At 37.9% G+C, this 18,474-nt stretch overlaps 1 protein-coding gene across 3 annotated transcripts in view; it reads right to left on the reverse strand.

Annotated features, from left to right (window-relative positions):
- Nucleotides 1-18,474, reverse strand: part of ngfb (nerve growth factor b (beta polypeptide)) — a 38,498-nt gene that overhangs the window by 12,602 nt on the left and 7,422 nt on the right. For all 3 annotated transcript variants that reach the window (XR_008601571.1, XM_035955975.2, XM_055010422.1), the window contains one exon: nt 4,588-4,730. The gene's annotated coding sequence lies outside the window, so the exon portion shown is untranslated. The remainder of the gene's footprint in view (nt 1-4,587; nt 4,731-18,474) is intronic.

Genomic DNA, 18,474 nt, shown 5'->3' on the forward strand with positions numbered 1-18,474 from the left:
TCTATCTATCTATCTATCTATTTATTTATTTAATTTCAGTCTAGAACAGGTGCTCAATGCATTTCGCTGAGCATTGTGTTTGTGATAAATACAGGTCTTGAATCTTTTCTTCACCATGACTGTTCCACAAATTTAACCATATTTTAATTGCTGTAACCATGAAAATGAAGGTCCGCTCTTTCAACCCAAGTATTGACGTTTCATTTGAATAACTCATCATTTATTTTTCATAATAGTTTGTTCTGTGATATTCAGGAGATTAGGAGTAAAATGTTTCTTAGGTTTAGAGAAAAATGGTCTGTTGATATTTGGTATGAACCAAAATTTCGAACTTATTGTCTTCTAAAGGACAGATACAGTGAGGAACCTTATGTGAAGTATAATTTAAGCTGAACACAAAGATCCCTGTGTGCACAGTTACGCTCAGGAAACATCAGTCTTAGTATAGTGACTGGAGGTTTAAAGCTGCTCCAGAGAAGGACAGACTTTGTTTGCTGTGTAATCTAGGTGAAGTTGAGAATGAGGTTCATTATATGTTTTACTGTCCTGTATACAAAGTTTCTGTTTATTCTTTTCCAGGCCTGGGATAAAAGGCAACATGTTTAGTTTGAGAACTGAGCAGCAGAATAATGTGTGTTTTGGATGTATTGCTGTGATGCTGGTATATTAGTGTCTTGTAAACCCATGAGAGTTGGCCACACTTATGTGCATGACATGAATATATATATATATAATCATATATATTTCCCTAAACCTTTTGTTTTGCCTAAACCTAGCCAAACAAAGGTAAAAACTCTCTGTACTCTCAGCACGGACTGTTCCTGCAGCCTGTGGTTCTGAGGGTTCAGACAGACAACAAATAACTCGGTCAGTTCAGTCTATCATTGTTACAGTAATGGTCAACAAATTGAACTTGTACCTACTTCTAAATATCTGGGGGTCTTGACTGATGTCTTTTAAGGCACATATTCAGCATATTGCAAAGAAGCTGAAGCTTTTACTTGGATTTTATTTCCGAAATAAGTCTTGCTGTTCTTCTAGGGTGAAACTGATGGAGTCAACATTTCTTCCAATTATTGATTATGGTAATGTGTTCTATATGAATGCCTCCATATCCTGGAGGCATTCATATATAAGTGTGTATCATATAAGTGTTCATCATATGGCGCTTTGAGGTTTATGACAAACTGTGGAGCTTCAACACATCACTGCGTCTTGTATTCTAGAGTAAATTGGCCCTCTTTACATGTCCGCAGGCTCAAACACTGGTATGTCTTGATTTATAAGGCTATTCTAGAGATGATCCCATCTTATTTATCATCTCTTTTAATGAGAATAATAGTTCCTACAGCCTCCGCTCGCCGGACTTCTGTATTTTACTATTCCTGAGGTCAGAACGGAAATGGGGAAGAATGCTTTTAGATCTCCTGCTCCAACTACATGGAACATTTTGCAGTCAGAGCTCCATCTCCAAAGTCTGGTATCTCTGAATGCATTTACAGCTATGATCAATCCAGTCATATCCAAGCTTCTGGAGTGCAAATGTTTTATTTGAACTAATCTTGTAAAATTAATTGTTTGTGTTTTTTATGTCTATTTTTAAATGCGATTGTGTGTTAAAACTGTTGTTTTTAACAGTATGTCCTGTCATTCTTGGCCAGGTCTCTCTTGTAAAAGTGATCTCAATGGGACAAACCTGTTTAAATACAGATAATAATAATAATCATAATAATAAAAGGTATTTGATCAGATTCCTCCCTGTCAACAATAGCATAACTCTCCAGAACAGAGCAGATGTTTTGTGGCACGATAAAGAATGTCACACACATCAACAGATACTTAAATTGTCCGTGGATGTGTTTGTTACGTCACATCGGGGGAATATAACTACCACTGCTGCTACATTCCATCAGTTTGATATCAGTTTCTTCATCACGCTGTGACTCACACTCCACACAGCAGAACATCTGTCCTTACTGGTCTGCATCAACTCAGAGGCTGTGTACTGTATTTAACGCAGCACAACAGGAATCACAGGCGTGTTAACACGTGTGGCCAGCAAGCTCCGTCAGGCAGGTTTATTACATGCTGCGTTTGCCTCGGGTGTCGGAGTGAGTGCTCACGGATTAAAACTGTTGGCACAACAAATCAAAGCAAAAATCATAGCCTGTGCAAACAGTACATAACGTGAACTATGATTACACTAATACATGCTTGTGATGACTGTCCGGTCCAGTACGTCTCCTCTCACATCAGCCCTCTGCTCGGCCTTCCTGTGCGTGGTGCAACATCTGGACATTGCTAAATCATTACTGCATCAGCTTTAGGATGATTAGTTTAATTGGTATAAACAGACAAGACCACTGGAGAGGACACTACATCCTTTTTTTTCCTTTTTTTTTTTTACACTATGTGCCAATTTGGATTGCTTTAGGACATGGAGGAAGTTTGCTTTACAGCAGGGAGGAGGAAACATTCATCAAGTGGAAAAAGAACTATAAATTTTGGAGTCAAGCAATGAACTTGAAATGAGCACGAACCTCCCCAGTGGCAACATTTCTTTTGCTACAGGATGTAAAAGGCCCACGACAAAACCGCTCATGAGGCAAAAATAATTGAGTTCATGGACATTTTTATAGTTAATTACATCAAGCTATCACAGTTCATTTGACACTTGAATGAATGCATTAATGCTTTAAATGTAACTGAAGCATTTTATTAATACGCCTTAAAACAGGCATATAAAAATGAAATATTATATCTTAACTTTTATCACAGAGTGGCTCCCAATAGGCATTTTAGAGTATGTCACAGTAGGAAGACACAGGTGTAACTAATAACATTAATGATGGGTGGATTCCACTTCACTGTGTAATAATGTGGCTCGCTGGAGTGCCTCTGTGGGACACCCATGGAACAGAGCCTGAAGTGATACACCTGTGCTTTCTCTGTCTTCACTCAGCTTTGGAATGAAAAAGAACAATCTGTTGACATTTGGGACAGACAAAGGAAGGAGGAAACCCACAAAACAGTTGCAGACAACGACAAGGCCCGAATTTATCAAACAGCTTTGCTAAGCGGAAGCTAAACGGAGAAAAGAATCCGTCACTTTTACACAAACACACAAAGCCGCTCTTGCAAAATGTCCTTAAATTTGAGAGCAAGAAGTCAAAGTTGTACCTTCTGAAAATATTGGATCGTTTTCCTTTTTATTTTATATATCAAGGGGACACATTAGAAGACTAGAGTTCCCTTTACATGCATCTGCAACTCAGAAACTTGTCAGTTGTTAAGATTATTTCCCTCAGTTTTTGATTTGTCCATCCCTATTTACAAACTCTATTTAAATATTGTGAATATATTAGATTTTTGGGAATTTATGGGGATATTAAGGAGTTAAAGTTTTTACAGAATAACTGCAAGAATGTGAAATGAAGTTGATTCAAATTTCTGCAGAATTTCCCTCCTTTTACACTGCAAAAACTCTGAATCTTACCAAGTCTATTTGTCTTATTTTTAATCAAAATGTCTCATCCCACTTATTCAAGATAAATTCACTTAACAAATGACATTTCAGCAGATGGAGGGACTTGTTTTAAGACAATGCATCTTAAATATCTTGCTAAGTCAAACAATCTTGGAGTTATCTTATTTTAATCCTCACGTCGTCCTGCAGGTCAAATTGACCCTTTTTCCGTTTGAAAATATGGGGGAAAAAGATTTTCACAGTGAAAACTTCCACATTTTCAACATTTTTGGGATATTTTTAAACATTTTTCGGTGGAAAAAAGAAATGTTAAAAAAAAATGTTTCTTTAAGAACATTTGGGGAAAAAAAATCAACCAAAATCCAGCAAATTTCAGTCGATTTTGGTTGATTTTTTCCTGACTGTTCTAAAAGAAAATATTAGAACTTTTACTGATATATATGGAATCACTTTAGGTATTTTTAGGATTTTTTGGGAAGATTTTTATTCATTTTTGAAAAATATTTACAATTTTTAAAATTTTTATTTCTTGCCAAATTTGGAGATTTAAAAAAAAAAAAACTTTTAAGGAAAACTTTTAAAGAATTTTCTTAATGAAGATTATACAAATTTTTATAAATTTGGGGAATTATTTGCACAATTTTGGGATTTTTTTCAGACAAGGCATAGGCAGACAATAATTTTTGGTGCCGTAATTGAGGACAACAGGAGGGTTAAGACACCTAAGCTTGACAATCCTGGTAAAATAGAGCTTATAATAACTTTTCCCAGCTAATTTTGAGATCTCAATATTCTAAATATCATATCTTATTTCAAGAAATCTTACCAAGCCATTTTTCACTTGTTCTATTGGCAGATTTTTTCACTTATCTCAAGGGAAAAGTTCTTTGAAATAAGTTTTTTTTCCTTGTTTTAAGAAGGGCATTTTTTCCAGTGTAGGCCTCAATAGGATTCTTGTGAAGTGATGTTTGTAGCACAGTGTGAGCTTCTACTAAATCTGAAACTGTCTCTTTTAATGATGTCATTTGAGTGAGTCTTTCCCATCCTCGTTTGCTTTTGCATCGACCGATATAATACGTGTCATCTGTCCGTTTTCATACCTTCTCAGTGTCTCCACGTGAACTGTATCTCCTCTGTGGCTCCTAGAGGGTTTGATTAGTGCTCTGGATGCCTCCTGCCATCAGGCCTGGCTGTGGCCTCCATCCAGCACACCTCTGCCCTCGTCTGCCTCCTGTCCTCAGCCCTGGTGAGAGACGAGCAGAGAAAGTGTCTCAGCTGGCTCGTAAACCCACTGTAAACACATTCTTGGTGAGACTCATACAGGAAGAGAAAGTTAATATGCTTTTCCCGCTCACCAGATAGTCGCATACTGAACATACTGAAATCAAGAAGCAGACCTGCACGCTGTTGATTATCTAGAGAGGAAGCATGCCGTTTAGTTTTATAGTAACATAGTAAATTTTTTCTGCATTCTTGGACGAATGAGCTTGGACAGGTTTGTCTTGGCTGAAATACTCCTGTGCCGTCAGAGACAGATATATGGCAAAACATTAAGAGCTGAAAGTTTATTTAGGAACAAGTAGAAACCAGATCATTTTGGAATTTGGTATTTTGTATACGAAACCATACCTGCACAACAGAGGGTTTAGAAAGGTGTCAACACCCATAACATTGTGTTAAATTTGATTTGATACAGCCAGATTACCATCATTCATGGCTGAGCATTAAAACCTGAACCTGAACCAGACATTTCATCATTTTGTTACACCTTATTTAGTGTTAATCAGCCGAAACAAAAACAGAACAATACACCTAAAAGATAAGACACAATGCCTGAAAGCATGCTGTCCCAAAAATCAATCAGATCCATATGGAGCCTGTGTTTTAAATTTCGGATATGTTTGCGAACGGTTGCTTTAGTGAGTGAGGTTATGGCATGTGTCCAAAATGACAGGAATGTAAGCTACTTGTAAACAGCAGTAAATGGGCTGTTAATGTGAACGACTGCAGTGAAGCTCTGTAAAGACTCTACACTGGCACAGAAGTGTTCAGCATCTCAACAAAGGTGGTCTCCGGCTGTTAACAGATAAATAACGGTGACCTTCAGAATGCAGCATGTTCTCTTTAACCCTCCTGTTGTCTTCATTTACAGGCACCTAAAAATATTGTTTCCTTGTCTGAAAAAAATCCAGAAAATCAGCAAAAAAAATAAAATAAATTCCACAAATTTCTGAAAATTTGCAAAACCTTCAGGAAGAAAACTCCAATAATTCCTTAAAAGTTTCCCTTAACAGTTTTTTTTTTAAATCCCCCATATTTGGCAAGAAAATTCTTGTAAATATTTTCAAAAAATTAGTAAAAATCTTCCAAAAAATCCTAAAAATATCTAAAATGATTCCATATCTATCAGTAAAGCTTCTAATATTTTCTTGAAGAACATTCACAAAAAAATCAACCAAAATCCAGTGAATTTCAGCTGATTTTTTTGTGAACGTTCTTAAGAAATATTCTTAACATTTTTTTCCACCAAAAAATGTTCAAAGATTTCCCAAAAATGTTGAAAATCTGGACATCAGAAGTTTCACTGTGAAAATATTTATGTTTTTCCACATTTTCAAACTTTAAAACAGGTCAATTTTGACCCGCAGGACAATACAAGGGCTAAGAAACATGCTACCTGCCTCAGCAACTTTTGCATCTGTGTTTTCAAACGCTCATCGGATCTGCAGATCCATGCACTGAAAATAAGTGAAATAAACGTGTAAAGCGCTTTAACTACAACGTATGTCTGACTGTAAATAATCTTCATCCTTTCGATAGAATGCAAGACAGACAACTAACTGCTAGATGAACAGATTCCAGCTGTTTATTACAACTCCAGCTGTGCATACAGACATATTTTTGACTGACAGTCAGGAAGTCTGTTTAAAGAGCATAACTGGGGGAAAAAGCCTCCATGTGCAAAACATGTATGTGTAGGCACTTACTTCTCTATATACATGTGCAACTTTGCTGCTCATTTCAGCATCTTTGGAACCTTTGGAAATAGATGGACTTGTTTTTTTTCTTGTCATAAGGACGAATTCTCTGGCATGTGGGACTAGAAGCAAGAGAAGTCCCAAAAATGCAAACTCTCAAAAGCTACTGAGCTTGCTTGTCAACAGAGACACCTTCAGGGCAACTAAGCAAACAGCTGGTGAAGGCTGTGTTGTAATGGTAAAATTTTTTGGAAAATATAAAGACGGGAACAGGGTCTAATTCAGGGGTGTCAAACATACGGCCCATGGGCCAACAGCGGCCCACCAAGAGGTCCAATCTGGCCCGTGGGACGACTTTGTCGTCCCACGGGCCAGTGTAAAAATTACAGAGGTGAAAATGAATACTTACTGTGAAAACATTTAATTTATCTGAACCTTGTGCAATTTAATGTCAGTCAGCAGCTTCAGTATGACACAGTTTGGTTTGGTTGAACCCCATTGTTCATGCAGTGCTGCAACTTTTATGCATTTTTATGTATACATTTTATACATTTACAAGGCTGGACGACAACTTAACCTTTTCCTTAATACTTTAGGGTTAATGTAGGTGCCAAATGATTTTGAAGCAGCAAATTTAGGCAATTTCATACGAAAACATAAACATAATCAGTGCAAATTTATCTTCTATCAGTGCCTTTCTGTTTGATTAGACGCATTAATGCCACCTGACATTATGATATTTATTATGAAATGCCAGGGAATAAGATAAACATTAAAGCAGCAAAGACATACATCGCATTCGTGCTCATGTTGTGCGTCACATATCTTTAACCCTCCTGTTGTCCTCATTTACAGGCACCAAAAAATATAGTTCCCTTGTCTGAAAAAAAAATCCAAAAAATCAGCAAAAAATTTCCACAAATTTCTAAAAATTTGCAAAACCTTCAGGAAGAAAATTCCAATAATTCCTCAAAAGTTTCCCTTAAAAGTTTTATTTAAAAAAAAAAATACCCCAAACTTGGCAAGAAAATTCTTGTAAATGTTTTCAAAAAATGAGTAAAAATCTTCCCAAAAAAATCCTAAAAATATCTAAAGTAATTACATATATATCAGTAAATCTTCAGATATTTTCTATAAGAACATTCACAAAAAAATCGACCAAAATCCATCGAATTTTGGTTGATTTTTTTGTGAATGTTCTTAAAGAAACATTTTTAACATTTCTTTTTTTTCCACCAAAAAATGTTCTAAAATTTCCCAAAAATGTTGAAAATGTGGACATCAGAAGTTTCACTCGAAAATATATATTTTTTCCACATTTTTAAACTTTAAAAAGGTTCAATTTTGACCCGCAGGACGACACAAGGGTTAAAGCTAACAGGATGTGAAGAGCACTCTGGGATTTTTGTGAAAATGCAGCTTTCGTTTGTTGTTAGAATTCTGATGCTATTTCACAGCGTTGTGAATCATATCCTGAAAATGAGCGATCCCGCTAATAGAAAGCAAATGTCAGGCCGTTTATTTTGGTCCATGACACACAGCTCAAACAGTGACTCTGCGGTTAAACAGCACGCAGCCGGAGGAGAATAGCAACATTCATTCAAGCTACTAGGTGGCCTACAAATATGCACATAACCCTGCTGTACAACATTAGTGTTCACTGGGGCGTCGCACATCGCACTACTCATTGATCCTTGAAGCAGATGGGCTGCACCACGCCGGAGAGATGTGGCCACGTGTTGACTTATCACCGTCTGATGACTGAGGGGAAAAATGCAGCGTGCTCAGTTGATGCTCCCGCAAAGTGGTGTCTTTCTTGGCCCACCTTCCACCCTTCATATGAACAACTAGATGCTTTTGGTTGGATAATGTGTCAGGTTGTGAAGCAGACACGGTGCCATGTTTGTTTTGAGCTTCCTGAAAAAGTCCTAACACTTGCCAGACACAAACCAATAAAACACCACTGGAATGATGTCGAGCAGGATGTTTGTAGCGCAAAAAGCCAGTGAAAGCACTACGGGAAATGCTGTTGAGTCAGCACGGACAGGATCCTTATGGAACCTCTCCAAAAATGTTATTAAAACCCTATTTTCCACGACGGAGGCACCTCGGATCGTGTTCTCTCTTTTTATTTAGAACAAAGCTTGAGGAAGTAGCCAATCATGTACTTGTGTTACCAATTTCCAACACTGTTACCTGCAGATACCTTAAACCAGGGTTCCCCAATTAGTTTTCCCCAGGGGCCAAATAATTTCAAATGTGCCAAGCCAAGGGCCAAAACATACACTTTGTTTTTTGTGCAAGTTGACGTTATTGCTATTATTTGTAGTAGTAGTAGCAGCAGTAGTAATAATTTAGACATCTAACTCTCAAACCTAGAGGCTCGCACAAAAAAAGAACTTGTACTGTAAACAAATTAAGTCCAAAACCAACCATTTATTTACCTAAATGCCCATTTATAACACTCACATTCCCACCAACACACTGAAATATATTAATTTGAAAGATCTCAAACCAAATGCATTTACATCTACACGGTCCATGCTCATACAAAGCTTAAACAACGGCACTAACATGACAGCAGAGCATCCTGAGGCAGAGGTTACTGTCAGATTTTCAAGGTCTGACATATCATTGAATGCTACTGTACTGTAATTATATTGTTTAACAGTGTACATCTGCAAAACGTCCAAACAGCTTTCCACAGACACATCACATTACTACAACATATTCATCTCATGAAGTACCAAGTTAGATCAGATGACAGCAGAACCAGCAAACAGAACAACAAAGGCAACTATTTCATTATTTACACACAAACACAAAGCCTGTTTACCTGAAAGCCTGCTTACCAAGCCCTTGTGTTGTCCCACCATCGACGGAGCCCCGTCGGTGACAATGGAGACGATTTTGCCAACATCCAAGCCGTTCTTCACAAAGAACTGAGTCAGTTCGGTAAAGATGATTTCCCCGGTTGTGCGCCCAGTCAGAGGAAGAAGACACAGCAACTCTTCCCGAAACGTCTTTCCATCAAAAAATCGTGCAAAAACAGAAAGCTGTTCCATATCAGTGCGGTCACAGGACGAGTCTATGGCTAGTGAAATAGCTTCAGCTTTCTTCAAATCGGTGAGTAGGTGGGAAAAACAGTCCGCGGCTAAAACTTCCACTCTTCGTGTAGCCGTATTAGCCGACAATGGCACCTGCTTTTTAGTAGTTCTACAACAGTCTTCTTTTGTTTTTCATCATGACGTAAAACTTCGCTAACCATAGTAACTGCACAGGATTTCATTAACTCAGCATCAGCACATGGCTTCTTAGCTTTAGCCAGGTTCCAGGATACCTGCAATGATGCAGCTGTGGCGCTCTCTTGTGCCGATGTTGATTTAGAGATCGTCAATACGGAGTGCTTGTATGATGTTATCATATTTGCTATCTTTTGCTTGCGCTGATCAGATTCTGGAGGATAGTTGGCATTGAAACTGGCAGCATGCATAGTGTTGAAGTGCCGCTTCAGATTATCTGTTTTGCAGACAGCCACAGTTTGCGTGCAAATCAAGCATGTCGGCTTAGCTTTAGCATGATCTGGTAAAATAAAACAAAACTGATCAGTCCAGTCAGATTTAAACTGACGGTCTTCAAAGTCCACTTTACGTTTCTTCGTGTTAGCCATGCTCTTGGGTTTGGACAGATGTGCCTGGTACCGCCACTATTAGCGTTCAAGGAAGACGGATTCACTGCAGGACTGAAAAGAGCGTGCAGGAGATCTTACGTTCACGCGCGTTCGACGGCGTGAGGCCGGAGGTCAGGGGTACGGTGTGGGATGAGATCAAAATGAAAAAGCGCAGCGCATTTATTTTCCACATTAGGACAGGTGTGTTAGTGCGTTTGGGTTGGTACGGGCCAGACATTTGTATACTGCGGGCCGGATGTGGCCCGCGGGCCGCCAGTTGGGGTTCGCTGCCTTAAACCCTTCACCGAATTCCGTTACTTGAAGTGTAATTTTGCACCGCTTCCCAGCCTACCCCCTCACTTTATTTGAGTGGTAACTTTGTAGTCCGTCATCTTTTCTCATACTCGATTTTGCTGCTGTTACTTAATGTGGAATCAAAAAAGTGTTATAATTTTTATAGCAGATCTTTTATCTTACATTTTGCTACTCAACTCAAGAAGTTACTGAAGTGCTGAGAAAATAAATCTACATTTTTAAAAAAAATCTTTGCTGATGAAGACCGTGTGATTGATTGATTGATTTTAATTTGCAAGATTAAGACTGAAATTTGAAACTTTTTTTAAAATATCAAATTCAAACTCATTAGTTCAGCAAAAAAGTGCGTTTTGTTTCCACTGTTTTTGCGACAACACAGTGACCTAAATTAGCTGCTTTTCTGATTGGCGCATCGGTGAGCTTCGTCTCCATAGATACGGCCGCTAAGCCTCATGGGTAATGTAGTAGTGGAGGAGTCATCACACAAAACTGAGGAGAACGAGTTAAGTTCGAGGTTATTTAATTAAAAAGCTTATGAACGGATAGTATTCCTCAGTTAGCCCAATAATTCACCGTGTTCCCATACTTGGGAACAGTAAGGATAACATTAGGTGAAACTGAGCGTTAAAATATTAATTTTATAGCGTTGCAACAGATCCACTCACTTTCCATTAGCCTGTATTGGACGCGTGTTTTTCCAGTCGTGTGGTTTATTTAAACACTCGCTGTCCTGCAAAGTACTTTACATAAACTGTATACAGTCTACGGTACTTAAACCTCTGCCGCACTGAACACCTGTCACCTGTCGTGTCGCTTTACGGGCTAATTGAGCTCCATTAGCTTTCAAACACGCCCGGAGCCTGGAAATACAGTTTTGAAACCTCCCGACTTGCTCGTTTCTAAATGTTGTTCAACCCAGAGATGATGTGGAGCTTTGTGTCGCTTTATCAAGGTGAGTAAGTGCTTCGTTTGCTAATGTTTGACTGTTTGGTTTAGCGTCTGGCGGCTAGCTAGCTAACTAGCTAAAAGCCTGTTAGTTTGTTTATGTTTTGGTGTTGAGCTCACGCGCAGTTGCCGTTAGTGCATTTGTATTTTAGTATTTATTGTTTGCTTTTGGTAGTTTATCGCTGTTATGTTGTTTATTTACAATGCTGAGTGATGTTTATGTTTGAGTATCAGGGGCTAAACAGTTTTGCAGCATTTCCCATTTGTTTTTTCGAATCTTCTACAGTAACATATCCTCACTTTAGACCAGGAGTGTCAAACTAATTTTAGTTCAAGGGCCACATTCAGCCCAATTTAATCTTTAGTGGGCCGGACTGGTTAAATTAGAGCATAATAACCTATAAAGCTCCAAATTTTTCCTTTGTTTTCATGCAAAAAAGTATGTTTTTCAAATGTTCGCATTTAACGGACAAAGCATTATGAACAACCTGAAGTTTCTTCAGAAAACTAAATTAAATTTCAGCAATAATTTGCCTCACATTACAACTTACAGATCACAACGTGTCTACAAAGGCACAAAGCGTTTAGTCATGATTAAAACAACAACAGTTGGACAAGAAAAGACAAAAAACAAGACATAGTATTACAAAAATGAGTCACAAAATGACAATAACGAGAACAAAACGACAAAAAATGAGACAAACAACACGAAACAAAACAGAAAAGAGGCAAAAAATAAGGCAAAGAAGTTACAAAGCGACAAAAAAATGGACAAACGACAGAAATGAGAAAAAAACACAAAACAATGAAAAAAGCGAAACACAAAATGAGAAAAATAAGACAAAAAATACAAGCGTGACAAAAAAGACAAAATGACAAAAATGTGAGACAAATGAACAAAACTCATACAAAACACAACAAAGACAAGACAAAATATTACAAAAATGAGACACAAAGCGACTAAAGAACAATGAACAATGTAATATTTTACTTTATGATCAAAACAACTTGTCCAGAAAGTATTTTCAATTCATAATTTTACAGATTTACAATTTGCAGTTAATGTCTTCTCTGGAATTTTTGCTCTTTACAAAATCATACCACGGGCCGGATTGGACCCTCTGGAGGGCCGGTTTTGGCCTGCGAGCCGCATGTTTGACACCCCTGCTTTAGACAATGACCCTCAAAGTTTGTCCACACAGAACCATCTGCACTAGTAAACAATACAGCCATGACTGTACTGTCTTATTGGGTAACATAATGGATAATACTGTAGGAATTTCACCTTGTTTGAATTTGTTAGGAGTATTTGTGACACCATACTTGTTCCTCAGTGTCTGTTGTTTGAAATGCGTGCTATAAATAACAGTGTCTTGACTCCATGTGCTTTCCTTGCAACAACACATCAAACTGTCTGCCTTGAAAATTGCCTGTCGCTGCGTTTAAATTTATCCATCTCGGTTTAGGTGTTATTTTTCCCTGGAGTAGCTGGATGTGTTCTGCGGTTTGGCCACGTAAGCAGCTGCTACCGGGCCCTCGCACTCCATCCTTCTTCCCATAGTCCTATTTCCCCACAGTGCACTTCCCGTAATGGCGGGTGTCTGCCTCGGATCTAATGAGGTGTTGGGGGTGAAGTTCATCATTAATGCTGCTCGGTCTCCGCTGTTCTGAGGTTAGTGCGCAGGCTTGTTGAACATAATAATATTAGAAATCAGAACCAGATATCTGCCCCCCGTCTGCACGTAATGAAACAGTTTTATGTGGTTTGGCTGACTATAGTGCTGCTTCTTATGAATCACATACACAGTTTGCATTAGAGCTAAAACTACTGGTAGAATTACCTCATAAATCCGTAGACAGAAAAGCAGTTTACATTAGTTTGCTTATTGAAATAAAATGCAAAGAAAGTAATTCATGGTTTCAGTCTTTTTAGCTTTTCTGCTGTGTGAAACTCCTTCGTGACGCTTGTTGACGTACACTGCAAGAAAGGGTAGCCCAAATATAGGATATAAACACTAAATTTGAGAGGAAAATCACTTAAAACTAGTGAAATGATCTGTCCATGCAGCAGGTAAGTTTTACTTGGTAAGAAATCTTGAAATAAGATTTTTTTAATCTAGAAATAAGGTCCCAGGTAAGTATTCAAAGAGATTAAAATAAGATGAAAATGCTGATTTTCAGGTCAAAATACTTGAAATCAGAATTGACATTGCCCTTGTTACTCAGAGGTCTTGAAACAAGTTTTTATAGCTAAAAATGGTCTGAAAAGATAAACTGTGGCATCAAATAGTCTCTTACAGTCATTTATCTTATTATGCATGTAAAATAGCAAATTTTAGGATTTACAAACTAAATAAGAAATAAAAGACAAATGATCTTAAAACAAAATTAATAAAATTACAAATTCTGCTCTTGCATAGTGAATTATTCTCAAAACAAGATCAGAAAGACATTTTGGCTGGATATAAGATTTGAAGTCTAGGTTAGACAGTTAATTTTTGCAGTGTAGCTCATGGAGTATTTGATGAGCCTCACCTGTCCACCTGTAGGCTCAGTGGGCGTCAGGGGCTGCTGTTGATTCTCGTGAAGACCTAGACATCTGTTTTTTGTCTCGCTTGTGTCTATTTTTTTGTCATTTTGCTTCTTGCTTTTGTCATTTTGTGTCTCATTTTTGTAATATTTTTCCTTGTTTTTTTTTTTTTTTGTCAGACTTTTGTCGTTTTGATCATAAACTAAATGTTTTGTGTCTTTGTAGACACATTGTGATCTGTAAGTTGTAATATGTAAATGATAAACTGAGGCATAACATTGTTGAAATTGAATTGGTTTTTCTTCAGAAATTTCAGGTTGTTCATAATGTTTTGTAAACAGGTCCCTTCTTGTCAGTGTGAATTACCTAAAACATCAAGCCAGTCAGTTATGTGGTCTGCTACTCCTGAATGAAAAGGCCACCCGTAACCGCCGACCTACAGCTCATTAGCGCTAATGGAGTCAGTTTAATGAACCCTGTCTAGGTTGACTGACAAGCAGCCCGCCGTGGCACACAATCCAGCCTGCAGACCAGAGACAATCTGCCTCTGAAAAAAATGGCAGTGGCTTCATTCATACGGTAAAAGTCACACAGTCCCTGCAGTAACCTGATCCATGCTGCTGGCTTTCATTCAAAGAGGAAGGGAGGTGCAGGTGACTTTATCCGAAAGCCACCAATGGGCTTTGAATGACACGCTGCTCATTAAGCTGCTGTGGTCAGTCGTGCAAAACTGCTCGGCAAGTTGAAGCTGTCTTTGTGCGGAATTTAACCCTCATGTCGTCCTGCGGGTCAAAACTGACCCGGTTTAAAGTTTGAAAATGTGGGGAAAAAAAAAAATTTTCACAGTGAAACTTCTGATGTCCACATTTTCAACATTTTTGGGAAATTTTTGAACATTTTTTGGTGGAAAAAAGAAATGTTAAAAATGTTTCTTAAGCAAATTTTGCTGGATTTTGGTCGATTTTTTTGTGAATGTACTTCAAAAAAATCTTCCAAGTTTTACTGATATATATGTAATCACTTTAGATATTTTTAGGATTTTTTTGAAGATTTTTACTCATTTTTTGAAAATATTTACAAGAATTTTCTTGCCAAATTTGGGGGATTTTTTTAAAATGAAACTTTTAAGGAATTATTGGAATTTTCTTCCTGAAGGTTTTGCAAATTTTCAGAAATTTGAGGAATTTTTTTGCTGATTTTTTGGATTTTTTTCAGACAAGGAAACAATATTTTTTGGTGCCCGTAAATGAGGACAACAGGAGGGTTAAGCCTTCAAACTCAAAAGTTTTTGTAATGACAGAGTAAAACCAGGGGATCTGTTATAGGAAGTGCATTCTAGTTTGTTTTTTTAGGCTTTCTATTTTTTCTCCTCTCTCTTTCCTTTCTTTTCTTACCATGAACAAAAATTTTGTCTTTAATAAGTACAACTAATAGGACAGAAAGTATAGTTTTTCACAAACATCTGCCATTTGTTCTATAGCATTTTTTAAATGATAGACAAAAGGAGAATATAAGACTACCAGATACCGGATAATGTAGTGTGTTTAAATTTCACCACAGTGGCATTAAGATACACGATTTATATCTGACTGGAAAAGCTGTTTTTAAGCATTTTATCTTCATGCAAGTCAGTGTTTATATAATCAAGTTGAAATTATCTTGAATTTTATGCATTACATGCAAAAGAAAAATGTATATTCAAATTCTGAATTATGTACCAATTTAATATGAAAGGAGATGATTTAGATTTAAAATTTTTTCCCTTTTCTTTAAATAAAAAACCCAAATCTGAACATTTGTAGCTTTGCATAGTGACCCTGTGTTATTTAGACTGCAGAGTAAGTTGCATGAACAATTTTATAGCATTTATTTTAAACAGTTTTTTGTGACTAAATTGCTTTACTGTCACCATATTGCCATATTGTCTATATAATACTATTAGCCACTTTCTGTTAATGACAAAAAAACATTTAATTGTCTACAGCATATCACGTTTTTGAGACTTAATTGACGAGTGAGAATTGCTTAATTAAACCTGCGTGTTGCTCGGCTGTGGTGTTTTCGTGGATACACAAGATATAACGTCTAAACATCTTTTAACTCGTAACTTTTCAGTCAAAGGTAAACAGAGTGTAAGTTTGTTGCTATGGCGACGACGGTGCAATAAATTCCTTCCTGAAGCTGTCCTCGAGCTATTCTGTGAAAGTCATAGAGTCGGTAGATAATTTTGAAAGAGAGGGGAGAAAAATGTGAAAAAGTGAATGGCGAGATCATCAGTGCCACTAGAAAGTTATCATTACTGTTTTAAGTACTCGCAGCACTTACTGAGGACTGTTTCTAATTAATAAAATAGTTCTTGATTGTGGTCCAGCTCAAAAAAGGTGAATGATAGTTGAGTTTTTGTCTTCTCATTGATACTCCCTTTGGAGGTTGTTGTCTCACAATGCAGATCTTGGATCAAGCCGCCCACCGTGTATTTAAATTAGAGTCTTTTGGACGAAGAGCCCAGTCCACCCATACGCCATCGCACAGCGCAGCAGCAACAGCAGCAGGTGATTACTGGCAATGAGCTAAAGACAGTGAGACGCTGTAAAAGAGAGGTCTGTCTGTCACTGAAACATTTGAACTGTCGAGTGTGCTGTTTGACAAAAAAAATATGGGAAACCTGATCATAAAAAAACATCATTACAGAGTGATAAACCCAGCAACAGACTACAGCTTTGGCTCAGGCTGAGGTCAGTAACTGTCAGTTGAGTTCCATTTTGGGAATGGAAACATAACCTCCCTGATATTTAGAAGAAATGTCTTGTTTGCACCAGGCTTCAGACTAACTGGAAGTTTGGATTCTGCCCCCCTTTTTTTTTTTTTTCAATTTTCTTCTTCGGTCAACAGGATGGAAACACTTTAGAAACCCGCATTTAAGGCCTCTATAGATTCGCCGGAATGATGTAACACAGTAAACATGTTGTAATATAATATATGTTTTTTCTGCATTTATCTCACGCAAGCTCATGACATGCTTATGTGTATGTGTTGCTTAAACACGAACGTGAACATTTACCGTATCCAAGGATACCTATCCAACACATTTAAAGTTACATGGGAGGTTGTTCACCTTTGTAAACCTGCCTCAGCTTGTCCGCAGGTTGAAGGGAAGTGAAATGTCTCATTTTTTTCTTTGGCAACTAGTCAAAGGAAACATTTTAGAAAGGATAATGGCAAGCAATTGAAGCCCATAATTTCCAATTTCTCCTGACTTCTGTCCTGTTACATCTAGTCGAGGCAATTTTCAGTTTCACCGTTATCAGACAACTATGTGGGAAACCATTTCAAACACAGCATGACCTTTGGTTGAGAAACAGGGCCTCCGCTGGCAGTTGGTTGTGATTTAAGGCAGATGTGTGGAAGTCTGCCTTGCACTGAGACACAAAGACCCCATCAGGTCCAAACTGAGACCGAGCTGAGCCGAGCCAAGGAGCAGATGAGGGAGGGCCCGTCAATCAGCAAGTACTAAAGACTGCGTTCTAGCTTTTCATCCAGAGCCTTTTAGTGATGCAACCAATTGAAACTTTATAGTTATCACTGAGACTGCGATTGCGACATTTGGATCACAAATGCAGCCTGTTGTTTATGTTCATGTGATAAGATACACAATCTGCTGGAATCGTAATGTAACTTTGTGATTTAGTATTTACAAGCTAAACAGTCGCACTGTAGCCTTGCTTCCCACTGACCACTCAGATTGTGCAGCCGATCTCACATCTGCACGCAAAATTGGCTGAACTTTGTGACGTCAAAGATAAGTGAAAACAGCCACAGAAAGAATGCGCCATAAAGCGTACAGCATCCTTCTTTATATTTCCCAAACCCGGTGTCAAGAAATATAATCAGCGTCTACAACAGAAACAACCACACGAGAGTGGTAAACGGCAGATTTAACAAGGACAGTTTCATTACTCGCTGATGCTTGTGTTTGGTCTCAGTGCGCTGAGGAAACGCAGCCGACCCCAGTCGCTATACACAGAGTAACTAAACACAGCAAATGAGTGAAGACACGGGGTTGGCTTAAGCAATCCAAATTAGTTAAGTCTTACAATCAAACCTCAGGGGGATCAGCATATGTATTGTTCTCATCGTCCAGTGGCACACGTTCAACAATGCGGTTGAAGTTTAGCTCCAACAGTTTGGACTCAAACCTTGGCAGGCCTTGTTTGCCTGAGATGAACTCTATATCATAATCAAGTGTGCATTAACTTTAGTTCAATCAAGAGCTGATGAACACGAGCTATTCTTGCCTGTAAGAGTTGTAATCTGACAGATTTTTTTATTTATTTATTTATTTATTTATTTATTTATTTTTAAAAATCAGAATTACAGCTTGTTCAGTTTTTTGGAGGACGTTATAAAGGCAAATTCCAGATCAGATAAGGCTTTCATTGCTTGGACAGAATAGCTGCTTTCACATCTCCGTTTATGTACAGAAACTGTTTGGCCAGACCTTTACGTCCTCCTATGTGCACACTTGGCCGAAGTTGATATTGAGCCTTTT

The sequence above is a fragment of the Amphiprion ocellaris genome, chromosome 5 (assembly GCF_022539595.1).
Source record: "Amphiprion ocellaris isolate individual 3 ecotype Okinawa chromosome 5, ASM2253959v1, whole genome shotgun sequence".
NCBI lineage: Eukaryota > Metazoa > Chordata > Actinopteri > Pomacentridae > Amphiprion > Amphiprion ocellaris.